Source organism: Empidonax traillii, unplaced genomic scaffold (assembly GCF_003031625.1).
Source record: "Empidonax traillii isolate 1590-97213 ecotype Southwest subspecies unplaced genomic scaffold, ASM303162v1 scaffold228:size850385, whole genome shotgun sequence".
NCBI lineage: Eukaryota > Metazoa > Chordata > Aves > Passeriformes > Tyrannidae > Empidonax > Empidonax traillii.
Window position 1 is genome coordinate 245,737 of NW_020955421.1, and position 13,804 is coordinate 259,540.

The following is a 13,804-nucleotide window of genomic DNA, read 5'->3' on the forward strand; positions in this document are numbered from 1 at the left end:
TGAGGACCAGATGTCATTCACTCATAGAAGTTAACACCTACACTGAAAAGTGAAATAGAAACAATAATCTTATTAATATCTCTTTACAGATGATTCAACGTGCTTTACATTTCCCATCAACTTTTATTATGCTCTAAAGTGTCCTGAGAACATTGTATGTCTAGCAACATCCAAAAATTTCCATTAGGATTCCTCTTTGAATTGGTTAAGTATACATACCTAATGTCTTCTTCAGCAGACTTTTTCTTTTTTACTAGAGTTGCATCAAGTCATTGCATAGATCAGGATATTAAATACTTGGAAACAAATTGATTTCATACATTAGGAAGCCAGTGTTCCTTTTACTTTGATAGATTTGCACCAATCAAAAGCAACAGTAAATTTGTATTTTTCTTTTCCTCTAGGTTTCTAACTGTTTTTGTGTCTGCAGTTGTCATATAATTGCTAGTTAAAAGTCCTCTCCCAGGCTCTCCCATGGTGAAGTCACTGTTAATGTGAACTTATGAAAAATATGCGCTTATCCTGCCTCAGGCACAATTTGCTGGCATTTGGGGAATGTTTTCACTGTATAGATCTGCAGTAGCATCTAGCAGGAACGGTGTCTATAGGATCTATGCATGGTTCATGGTACAGCCTTGCACTCAAAAGCTATTGCTTATGGCTGGATTCAGAAGCACATTTTCTGCTTATAGCATGGTAGCAAGAAAAAAACAAACACCAATGTGCTGTGTGTGTGAACTAATGAAAGTTTTAGGTTTGATACTGTCTGAGTTAGGAACTGATTTGCAGAGTTTCAAAACCATGATCCCAAGGTTTTTTTTGATATATTCAGGAATAATCTCTGCCTTCAGGGGTCCTTAAGCAGAGCAAAGTGGTGAGAGGAAAATATCTGATAAATCAGGATAATGTAGTTTTAAGTTCTGGTATCTCATTACTTGCCTTGGCTTTTAGAATTCAAGCCAGGCCTGGGGAGCTGAAAGATATCAGATCTCAGAACTAATCCTGTTTTCTTGTCTTCATTTTATATCAGTATTGTCGCCTTCTGTTGCTGCTATTACAGTAAGCAAATTAAATAGGTTTTTCCTTCCTGACAGTGATAAGCAGAGGCCTGAGGTGTGGATTGGAGAGTGCACTGACTCCAGTCTTTGGCTGAAATTATGGAAAAGAGAAAAATATGTACATACAACTGAGTAGCTTCTCTATTATCAAAAGATAACTAACATATCTCTATTAACAAGATATATAGGGTGCAGTAAAGCTTTACAGTTTATTTCTGTGCCCTTTATATCTCTGAAAATCTTTAAACTAAGTTGCTTTCAGCCCCAAAGCTATGTATTCCATTATTGTCACCTCTGTCAGTATTGTTTGCTTTGTCGTCTTGGTGGCAGAAGACGTCCCAAAATGCGTGATTGAACAAAGATGTGTTGATTCATTGCCCTGTTTCTACTCCACACTGGGGAGGTACTCAAAGCTTGTTATCCTTCTGCAATCCTTCTATTGCTGTTTTTAATCCCCTTCTTCATGGTGACATCGTTCTTTCAATATTTTTATTTAATTACAGTCACAGAAGTCTACATTCCTACTGTAAGTGTTAATCAACAAATCTTTCTGACTACTTAACAGATGAAAAGTGTATTTAAAGTCATATTGACTTTTCTTCTCTCTTTAACTTTAACTTTTTTTTTGTTACATTTTTTGTAAAAGTGTGAAAATCCCTCCCCTCCATTTAAATCTGTATGGTTAGCTAAAATCAATGTCATATTGATTTAATTTACAAACAGAATTATATATCTAATTTATTGATGTTAACATTTTTTAGTACCTGAGGTTCATCCTATGAAAATATTGCATCAGAAGCTAAACCACTGTTACAATAACATAACAATAGTAAGGCATTAATTCTTGCAACCCTCTTCCTTTTGTCCAGAATGAGTTTAAGAGGAGGAGCAGCTGTGCTAACTTCCCCTACTGCCTGTAAATGTGATTACAGCTGAGTCAGAAGGACCATGTGTCAAGGAAATAAGAAATTTTAAGCTTTCTGCTGAAAACTACAACTAAAGTGCAAAATACTAGAAACAGGGAGCTAAAAAAACATACACTTTAAGAATGTGCTTAGGATAACAACTGACTCCTGATTACCCATCACCCTAAATTTGAAAGTAATCACATAGTTTTCCTGAAGCACAGTGTATTTTTGCAGAATTTTCTCTCACTAGTTCACCACTGAAGTTTCAATTACAATGTCATGAATAAATGGTTTTTCTGAAGCTGAACTTTGACATTTTTATGTCGATGTACTTTCAATCAACCTTGAAGAGTTAGGTAGCTGTGTCACTACTAAATGGAATCACAGAGTAATGGGACAAAGTGTTCCACTCGCACTGTGACCATAACAATACAAAATTTCCTTAAAAATTAAATATACAAAAAATTAATCTACAGTATTTGATAACTGATCTTCTAAAACAAGCACCTAAAGAGGGGGAAGTGGTCTCGTGTTCAAGTTTCATTACAAAAGAAATTATGAATTCCATTTTGCACACAATTTTAACTTCTTTGAATTGCTTAAGTCAACCCTTGTGGCTCAGGAAACTGCTGAGAATACAAGCTAGAGGATTAAGTCCTAGCCCTCATGAACTTGAAAGTAAGATCTTCCTGCCTTCTAGGATTTACAGAGAGGCGGATCTCACCTACATTCAATGGCTGCAACTGAGATAGTCGAGTAAATAAGAGAGGAAGGTACTTCATCAAACTAATATGAAAAATTTGGTTTAGAATAGAAGTATTCATGCTGCCACACAGTCATTTATTTATTATTGACTATAAGGATACCCTCGAAAAAAACCTATTCATATGCAAATACCTGAACTGTAGAGATACCTATTTGGAAAGATGTATCTGGTCCAAACTCTCAAGCAGAATTCACTATCTAAAATGGGAAAATAATTTTCTATATAAAAGCAAAATAAGAAAAAGCCTGAGATAGTCTAGTAGGACGACTGATGAGCAGTGTACCAGGAAAGAGTTTATAATTAAAGTTTTTTCTGCAGGTAATTTTTACTTTCTGTTCAAAAGGAAATACTCATACAAAAAGAAACTTAAAAAAGTCTCATTGCACAAAACTAATTACCTACCTGGTACCTAATTATGACCCTTGTGATGGCTTGTGCAGGAGTGATGCCGAAAAACCTTGGAATGATTAACTGCTCAGAGACTTTTCATCTATAAGCAGCAAGGTATTTGTTTATTCAACATTGGGAGTGAGCCATCTCACGCTGGACAAACTTGCTCAACTTGAAAGTACAAAAGCAAGACATTTTATAGACTTTAGATACATGGTTACATCATCTAACATACATATTGATAAGTGGGCTAGTCTCAGGGCAGAGTCTTTCCACACATTCACAGTCCTACTGTGGGGGTCTTTTCCTCAAGCCTTCATCCCTCTGGTGGTCATCACGGACATCTTCCTCAATTTGACCTCTTCAATTAGGTGGCCTGAATTCTTCAAGCTTGCAAAATCCTGGCTCTGAGCCTTCCTTATGTTATTCAAGTGTCTAGTTTACCTAATTTATTACCTTGTGTATACTACTCCTATTCTTTCTATAATAAGGACTTTGGTCCAGTGAGTAGAACAGAACATGATGTTAACCAGTGCTCCTAAAATGTTCTTCTAGCAAAACAGGTAGAGCAAACAGGCCAAGGTATACCACCTGAACCATTGTTAACTCTTTTTTGTGCCTTTTTCCATCAGGAGAAAGAAGTAGTCTGAAGTTCTTTGTTCAAATTGCCATTGCAGGGAGGGAGAATGAGAAAATGTTTCACAGACATCCACTATCTTCATCCTGGACTGGCGGATGCCCACAACAAACCTTTTCACCTTCAGAAGTCACAGCCTCTCTCTGTGTAAAGTAAAACTCAGAAGTGGTACAATGAGAGCTCTGAGAAAACACCTGAGTTGGAGTCAAGAGCTGGACTTCAGATCTGGGCAAAGTATTCAGACTTATTTGCCCAGTGGCCAATGATCACATGACCTAAGGGGGAAAAATTTTTTATTGTAACTGAATTTCACTATCACATGTCAAAGGTCTTTCCACAGGGTAAAAATATCCTCCATCATTCAACTTCATAGAGAAATTCTAAATAGCCTAATGTCACTCAAATATCATTAAACATTTTTCTCTGTGTTCTACGCTATGACCAGGGTTTAGGCAACTGGATCAAATCCTAATGGTGGTATCTATTATTATACATAAATATAATATTTTACATGTAGCTGCCACCATATGTAGCAGGTATTGACTTCTTCATTATAGTTAGAGTATATCATAGAATGTCTTGAGTTGGAAGGGACCTTAAAGATCATCTCATTCCAACCTCCCTTCCCATTAGACCAAGTCCCATCCATCCTGGCCTTGAACATTCCCAGGGATGGGACGTCCACAGCGCCTCTGGTCAACCTGTTTCAGTGCCTCACCAACTTCACAGTAAAGAATTTCTTCCTAACATCTAATCTAAACCTACTCTCTTTCATTAGCCCTTGTCCTGTCTCTACATGTCCTTGTAAAAAATCTTTTTCCATTTTTCTTGTAGGGTGCCTGCAGAAACTGAAAGCCAGAAGGAGGTTCACCTTCTCCGGGCTGAGCAATCCCAGTTCTCTCAGGCTTAGATCCACTCAGGGGAGCCTAGGCAGTGATTCAACTTAAAATATTGAATGTAATGATTAACCAGTTTAGGTGCTTTTGGTCTTAGTTGTTAGTAGCCCAATGAGTGACTACATTATAAAGAGAGGAGGTCAGAAGCTGATAGGAGATCGTGCCTTGTTACTCATCTCCTCTGCCTCTAGAACACAACACTGATCAAAGTGATTTTATAAAGTCCCTACTGTCAGGGTCTCTGATAAGTCAGGAAGCCTATGATATAAGTGAGTTTTAGCAGCCTTAGGTTGAAAAAGAAAAGAACTGGAGTAGTTCAGGTGCTGCTGTTATCTATATTCATGATGTGACCTCCAAAGTTTTCCTCTTCTAAACAGATCTAGACAATGTTTGTGTGTGCATGTGTTCTCTTTTAACAATCTAAGCTATCCTCCTGAGAACGGATCATCTCATTCCCAGTTATTCTCACATCACCTTGAACAATACTGAAAGGAATTGTTTGTGATTCTTTTTTCATTTGTTTCTGCTGATAACAGTGCATGTAATCACACAGTCTTTGTGTATGTTTGTATATCCCTCTGGCAACTTCTGAATCTACTGTCTAATTTCAATCAAGACTAGAGCTCCCCTGGAGCATCCCCTAAAAACTGTAAACTGGGTAAAGGAGATATCAAGATTAAAAAATCACAAGCTTGCTCCCAACAATTCTCAATCCTGTTTGTAGAATACAGTATTTAAAATCAAATATGGCCTTTGTCTTCAAAAATTCTCAGTGAGAATACTTCCAGATACAGGTACAGATAGTCAAAGATATTAGCATCATTTGATTTAAAGGTCAATCGACTGAGAGACATGAACCCATAGGAAATGAATTTGCATTCATTTATAAATGTCATTGCAACAGAAGAGCATGTGATTGACATCATAACTTTAATGACTGCTAACATTAGTGTAGATAAACTAACAGTTTACATAGGATGTAGATGTAGATGTACAGGAAAACTTGCACTTTTAGGGAGTATTATCCATTAATTCATTCAACAGTAGACATCCAAAGCACCTTGCTGAGAATCAGCTCCAGTTTCCATTGATGTATGTACAGGCTTTTAATGTGAATCTCTCCATTTCAGGAGAGCTGATTTCCCAAATATTTTCAAAGGCAGAAAAATTTCACACTTCTCTGAATGCCACTTGACTGCAAGTGAAAATGTTAACAGCTTGTAAGAGTGCTAATTAGAGTGTAATAAAATTTATTGGTCTTCTTTGACACTAACTTACCCAGAAGATGAAACACATTCTGTTATGAAAAGCTGAAAATTTTACTTTTATCTTCATGTCTAAGCAAGGAATCTTCAAGATCAGAATTCAGTTTAAGTTCATATAATGCCATTTTTTATATTACACATCTTTTTATCTTATTCTTGTATACTTCTATGTTCCTGAGTCACTTAATCACTGGCAGATTTGTAAGGTAAATACTGGAAAAGAAAAGCTTTTCTATGCCTTTTCCTTATTCGGTTCTTTTTGACACAAGGCACATAAGACTACAAAGACGTATCCACACCCAGTTAACAAAATTAACACAAGACATCCATTATGACAGACATAAATATGTACATAAATATCCATAGCAGTGTGACCCAAATAATTATGACTTGGTCTTTGTAGCTGTATATGCACACAAAAATGGGGACAAAAACTGTAATCAGTTTTTACACAGATGATTAATTTAAACATTTTCTGTTTAGGTGTTTGTCTCTGGAGTGCCTCAAAGAGAGGGGTACAGATACGAGAACTTTGCTTTCTCCATGAGAAAGGGTTAAAACTGGAATCATGAAAGTGGCTATGCCTAAATTTTAGGTTTCTAGTCAGAGCTGCTTAATAGCATTGCATATACTGTCAATGGAATTAGGTAATGTGCCACAAAGGTTTCACAGAAAAGCTGCTGTCTGCTTCATTTCTGACACTGTAATTTGCAGACAGGATTTCCCTCTGGAGGCCTTCACAAGTATCCACTTCTTCTCATTAGTCTTTATATTTTTGTGGAGGGTCTTACATGATGTGGTCACGAACACATGGCATAGGTACTCCCACAGATACTGTCTGTTCTCTCAGTGCCAAAAACTCATACGCAGGTTCAAGTCACAGAATCACAGAATGGGTAAGGTTGGAAGGAGCCACAATGCGGGGGACATCTAGTCCAGGCTCTCTGCTCATGTAGTGTCATCCCAGAGCACATTGCACAAGTTTGAGTCCAGGCAGTTCTTGAATATCTCCAGTGAGGGAGACTCCACACACTGGTCAATCTGTTCCAGTGCTCTGTCACCTGCACGGTAAAGAAATTCCTCCTCATATTTAGGTGGAACTTTCTGTGCATCAATTTCTGCCTGTTGCCTTTTGTTGTGGTGCTCAGCACCACTGAGAAGAACCTGGCTCCATCCTTTTAACATCCCTCCTTCAGATACCTATAGATATTGATGAAGTTCCCTCTTAGTCATGTCTTCTTGAACCTGAACAGGCCCAACTCTCTAAGTCTTTCCCCATAAGAGAGATGCTCCAGTCCCTTAATCATCTTCATAGCTTTCCACTGGACCCGCTCCACGAGCTCCATGTATCTCTTGCACTGGAGAGCCCAGAACTGAACACAGCACTCCAGATATGCCTCACCAGGGCTGAGTAAAGGGGCAGGAATACCTCCTTCAACCTGCTGGAAGTTCTCTTCCTAATGCACCCTGTGACACACATTGTTCCTCTTGGCCACAAGGGCACCACTGTCTCGTGGTCAGCTTGTTGTCCACCAGGACTGCCAGGTCCATCTCCACTGAGCTGCTTCCCAGCAGGTCAGCCCCCAGCCTGTACTGCTGCATGATTACTTGTTAGATAAACTGGGACTCCACATCCTTGCTCCAGACGTGGAGCAAGTGAATCTTTATGAAAAGTTAGTGGAAAATAAAATTTTCATGTTATATTGCAGAAACAGTTTTACATATCAGTCTTCCTGTTTCAGCATCTGTGTGATACAGTTAAGGTACCCTAGGGTTCAGCTCACCATAGATCCCACTGCTTTTCCCGCTGAGGGAGCTGAAAATCTGCCTAACTTTTCCTGAATTTAAGAATTTAATTTGGGTCTATTTTTCTTAAATGGGACCCAAGATCTTCTAAAAACTTGACAGCAAGTGCTCATGTCAATTGCTCTGAAATCTGCATCTTAGTATCTGGAAACTATTAAAAGCTTATCTTATTCTTCTTATCACTTTCTCTAGGAAAAAGATTGATGCTTGATTTCAGTCTACCTCAGGTAATTTTAACTGTCTGATGAAACAGCACTCCTGAGATAGGTAAAGGACCATCTTTCCTATGTAGCCAATGGAGCCAAGAGAGTTCTTTAAAACTTGTCTGTTACTTATCTGACTTTTAAAAATGGACATAAATGAAAAGCACAGTTTTGAAAACTTTGAGTAACTCACTATATTAAACTGATAGACATTGCTATTTGCAGGTTTTTTCATCTACATTGTATCAGGGTGGGAATTGGAAGCATTTGTGAAATATTAGGAGGGTTTCCTTATTAATTACTCGAATTATATTTAACTACACAGGGAAATTCTCAAAAGCAATTAAAAGAACTTTTAGAAGACATACTAAACATTTCCGTTAATTTATCTAACTAGTTAGTAATTTGTTTATTTTTAAAATGCATGCACTGAAAATGAAAATGACAACTGGGGATTGTTTTAAATGTCATATTGCTTTGTTTTGTATCTCATTAATCCTTCATATTTTAATGCTCAGAAGGCATAGTACATGTGTAGAGGGACTGTTTCCTCAGTACACAAATACCAAGTTAGTTGCAGTTCCATTTTTATGATGTAAATTACCATGCTAATATATATAATAAAAAACCTAGCCTGCATTTTCTAAGAATTTTCGCTATTTTTCCTCATAACAGAAAGCATAAATGCTTTTATGAAGAAACACTGAGTAATTGTTATGAAAATATCACACAAACTTTGTTTTAATGACCACTTCTCCTTACACATCAGATTTTAAAACCGAGCACTTTTCATACAATTGTGATTTTACTTTAAAAAGTATATGGATAATTTAGTCTACTTGAATACTTTTTAAAATGCTTCTACTGAAACATCTGAAATAGAGACAAGAAAAATATCCCTAAAAACATTATCCATCTCATAAGAAAACAATTGGGCTTGCTTCCACAAATATCATGTGATATTATCTCACCTGCACAGCACTATCAAGGGAGGCATTGCCTATGAATATTGTGACTTGGGCCCTGAAAATTAAAATATCTTTTTAGCAAAGAAAACTCTCTTTTTTAATTGCCACTTAATTTTTTCATGTTCATATTTTCAGATTTTCTGCAAGAGCCAGAAAGATATGTCTTTAGGAAGGCATATTCCTTAAATATGAGGAAAAGATTGTAGGAATTAGGTCTTTAAGAATACCAAATATCCTGAAAGTTGAACACACAGAAATTGCATAAATTGAGCCACACAAAATGCTTGAATCAGGAACTCCTGGGAAGATATCATTCACAAGGCCTAACACAGGCATATTAAATCAAAACTGAGAATGCAAGAGAAAGTATGAAATTGTTCAGATGTAAAGCACTTCAAATACATAAAGCCAACAAAATGAATTCTCTCTAGCTCCTTCAGCTACTACAACTACACTGCCTTCAAAAAAGACTCAGTTTATACAGTTTTTCCCTACTATAGATATGTTTTAAATTATTTTTATGTATTTATCAATACAATTAGACTTCTGTGCTACTGTTATGATTTATATGTGTTATGATAATCTATATTAATTGAAATATCTGTATATTTATACAGACACATAGGACCTAAGGCAAGAATATACATTAATTAGGAATTTCTAGAAGCTTTCCATCTTCTTGATGGACCTGTGATAGTTGAAATACATCCACTATATTATGAAAGCATGAATGCCTTCTCTAGAAAAAAAACAGCAGCATTATTGCACGCAATTTAGACTAATAGATGTTGTTCCAGGATTCATGTGCAAATTAGCTTTTAGCACAAAGAGACTCAAGTAGAAAAAGTAAAGGACCATATGTGGCTTTTTGCAGACAATTATTTTTCTGGTCTCATAAACATTATCCCCTTGTTTGCAGTTGTCAAATGCAACAGAAACACTTGCTCTTCAATGGTGATAATAAATTGTCAAAACAAGGCATGAATAACACCTGAATTTCTTGGTTTAGAAACTTATGTTCCAGACTGTAAAAAGGAATATTTACATGGCTGTATTTCTGAAAGTTGTTTTACACTTCTTTTTTTTTTTTGACAGAGCAGATTTTTTCTGCATCCTTCGAACAAGGGTTTCCCCTCACCACTAGAGACAGCTGATGTGGTCTTGGTCAACATAACACTAATTTTCACTTAAAAATATGTGTTCCTTTCTATGAAAAGCAGTTCCTTTATAGAATGAATTATCTGTTTTCCTTCTTACATCAATTCCTTGTGTTATATAGCTGTTGTCAGAAACACATTTTATGACAAAGCACTTGCAAATTGTAACACCACTGTTTTCACCGGTAACTGTCATATTTTTTTAAATGTTGCAAGTATGAAAGTTTTCCCACAGCAGTCTACATATTTCTCTACTCTAGATGTGTAAATGGCTCCTGGAAAATACAGCTGCACTCACTTTAGTAGTATAAAAGAGTTGTAGCATCATTTGGCTTTGATGCATTAAAAGGAGAGAGAGCTTTTCTCCAAATTTCTGCCAGCTCTTCAAAAGAAATCCATTATTTATGTAGACAATAAAGCAGTAATGGTATTATGTTACTTTTGTATGTACCCCTGAGCTCCAAAAGAGTAGTCTGGCATTCAAGTTATAAAAAAAGCTCAAGGGTGGAGTGCTGAACAGAGGATGACCAACAGAATAAGGAACAGGCCACAAGACCAAACATCAATAGGTGTGTGTTTCCCTTTTTATGATACCAAAATAAGGTGCATCCGCACATGCACACACAGAGAGGATGCCAGAGCAATTAATTCTGCAACCCCAGTTCTGAAACAGATTCCAGCACATCTGTTTGATTTGTGTGTATGTTTGGAACTTTGGGGAGTAATAGCAAGCATAGCATAAACATCAACGACCTTTGTCCTAGAGGAATTGGATGATTCCTTATACAATATATTAGTCCTTTGGAAAACATGGATATAATAATAGTGGTTTGGTAACTTCTAGAGATTAGAATCTATCAGTTGCAGAAAATCACCATGTAAAACTCTAAAGAGTACAGTTCATAAACTGTGGCAGTCTTTACTCTTCTGTATTTACAGCTGGACCATGTCAAACCTTCCTCCTGGCTGTTCCTATCCTAGTGTTCTTGTATGATACTTGAGACCTGTTTTCCCTTAATACTTTTAATTAGTATTGTAAGTATCCTGCAGCTGTAGCAAAGTCAGCAAAGTCATACAGTATTCTAGTTCCACAGTAAAAACAGGGTTTATATGTAACCAGAGAGAACATATTTCAGAAGAAATCGAGTTTCATTTAATTAAAAAAAAATAGAAATTATTATTTAAGGGTTTTCTTTGCATAAACCCCAATTACTGGTGCCTTTTCATAACCATTGCCACTGAGAATGTCTCTAACTTAATCTAAGCACCAGACAGCATTAGTCAAATCATCCTTCTTTTCACTCATATGGTAACAAAGTGAAGATTAAGAAAGGTGACCTGCTATCCTTAGTCAGGTATTGTTCTCCTGCAGGAACTAACCCACAAGGAAGAAAAAAAGGAAAAGGAAAAAAAAAATGAAAAGGAAAAATCCCAAACTCCTTCACATAGAAGATGCAAGGTTACAATCTAGTTAAGAAGATATTTTCACTGTATTCCTATTACTCCTGTCCTTACAAGTGGCTTGTCCTTTCAAGGACTCTGTAAGTATGTGCCTGCCTGGCTACCTTGTCGCACCCTTTCTCAAATACATAAAAAAGATGTGCTGACATTTAAAAAAACCCATAATTTATAACATCTTGTTGAATGTTCTTCATCAATACTTGAAAAAAAAGGTATTATCTAAATCTAAAATCTATAAAAAATCCCTGTATTTTATTTCCAACCATACTACTTCTTGTAAAATGTAAGTATGTTCAAGCCAATAAATTATTACTTTTGCTTCTCTCCAAAGTGTGCAACTTCAATTACTTAAAGAAACATTTTGGATGTCTTAGTTAAATCAGGTTGTTCTGTGACCTCTACCCATTCAGACAGGAAGTTCAACTGAGCACATTGGCATTCCATATGAAGCTTAAGTACACACAAAGCTAACAATGGCAAGATCGAGACCTTTGATGATTGTATCTGTGATCTATGGAGGAGGGATTTTACAGAAGGTCAAGATATTATTACTATTTCAAGGATCTGGTTAATGCCTAATGAGGATAAGTTCATCTTCATAGCTTTCAGACATCATATAAACATTTAAAAGGGGCATGCTTTAAACCTTTCCCCCTCTTGGAGCTTAGTCTTAAATAATTTTACACGAGTACACCTTATGATAATATTACAGGAGTATCAATTTCCTCCTGTTAATATTTATCATATGATCTTGAAATAGGAAAGCCATGAATATTTTAGGTTTGAGTTGGTTTTGTTTAACTACATCTATTCAAGAGGAGAGCCATCCTAATGAGTAATATAATGCTTTGTGCAAGTACCTGAACTCCCCAGCAAAGGAACAGTAAAGCAGCCAGAACAGACAGGACAATTTTGTTGTAATAGATTTCAGCACTCAAATTCTAATAGCTTATCAAGGTGGGAAAAAAAATTGCTTAAAATCCCTGAGGTGCAGGAATGCTTGCTGTGCACACATATCAACTAGAATAAGACCCTTCTACCCTTCATGCACTTCAAGACTGAACTCCATCAAATAGTGTGGCTTTTTCTGGTTGCTGATCCCTGACATTTCAGTGCTGGGTCATCAGTTCATCAGCTTGCCTAACCACAGTTAGTTTTGAAACTTTGAAAACAGAGTTTAGTTTTTATTGCTATTTGCAGATAGACGACTTTTCTCAAATGTTGATTTTTAACTCATCTAAATAGATGAATGTCTGGCTTCAAGGTAAGTGATACTTGATTCATAGCTCTGTACAATGTCATTCCCTTGAAAGGAACTGCAGGAAATGGGAACATCAAGGATAATTGCTTTACAATGGGCTCCAGCTCTCAGTTCCACTCTTTTTCAAGATTCAAAAGTAAAGATTAGGCCCAAAGGGTATAGGAAAGAAAAGCCACCTCCTACCAGTGAAATAGCAGAAGCCTTCTTCTCCTCCTCCTCTGTCTCACACCTCAAGAGTAGCTTCCAACATAGTATAAAGCTGTGTGGTGTGAACATTTGGATCAAAAGCCACCCCTGTGTAGAGTCAGTGATGGACTGAGACTTAATTTGTTGCAGGAGGTCTTTGATATAGCAAATGGAAGAAATAAAACTGTAAGGTTGGAAAAAGGGCTGGGTTTTAATTGCTCTAGCAGTCCTCTGTTAAGCTGTTCTTGGTAAAGTTAATAATTTAATAAAGTACCATATAACAACCATAATTAATAAGTAATCTTATACTGCATTTTCTTTCAAACTCACCCTATTGGTAGGAGGTAGACAGCACTGCCCATGGCAAGCAGAAGTTCTCCCTTTTTGTGCATAATACAATAGGATTGGTGTTCTTTCCCTTGCATCCTTTTAGTCTGATGAACCTTTAGGAAAAAGAGAATCTTCTGTGATTACCTAGCTAGCTCCAGTGCGAAAAGCAACCCAGACTGCAGCTTGCACTGTTTTAACTTTTCAACGATAGAGCGGACTATCTCTATTGCAATAATGTCTGTCATAGTTTTGCTCTGGGCCAATTTCTTTTCACTTCCCACACAATTGCTGTAAGTTCAGAGAAGGTTTATGCAGATAAAAGAGATCTGATGTGGGGAGAATAATATTAGGATTTATTACTAGTAAGATAAAAACTAAAGAAAAATATATATAACAATTCTAATTAGGTAAAAGTGCTATGTATTTACAGAAGCATCCCTCTCCGTTTGTATCAGTTTAGGAGGAGAAGTAGTCTCTATTCTATTTCTGGAGCTACAGGTCTTCTAAATAAT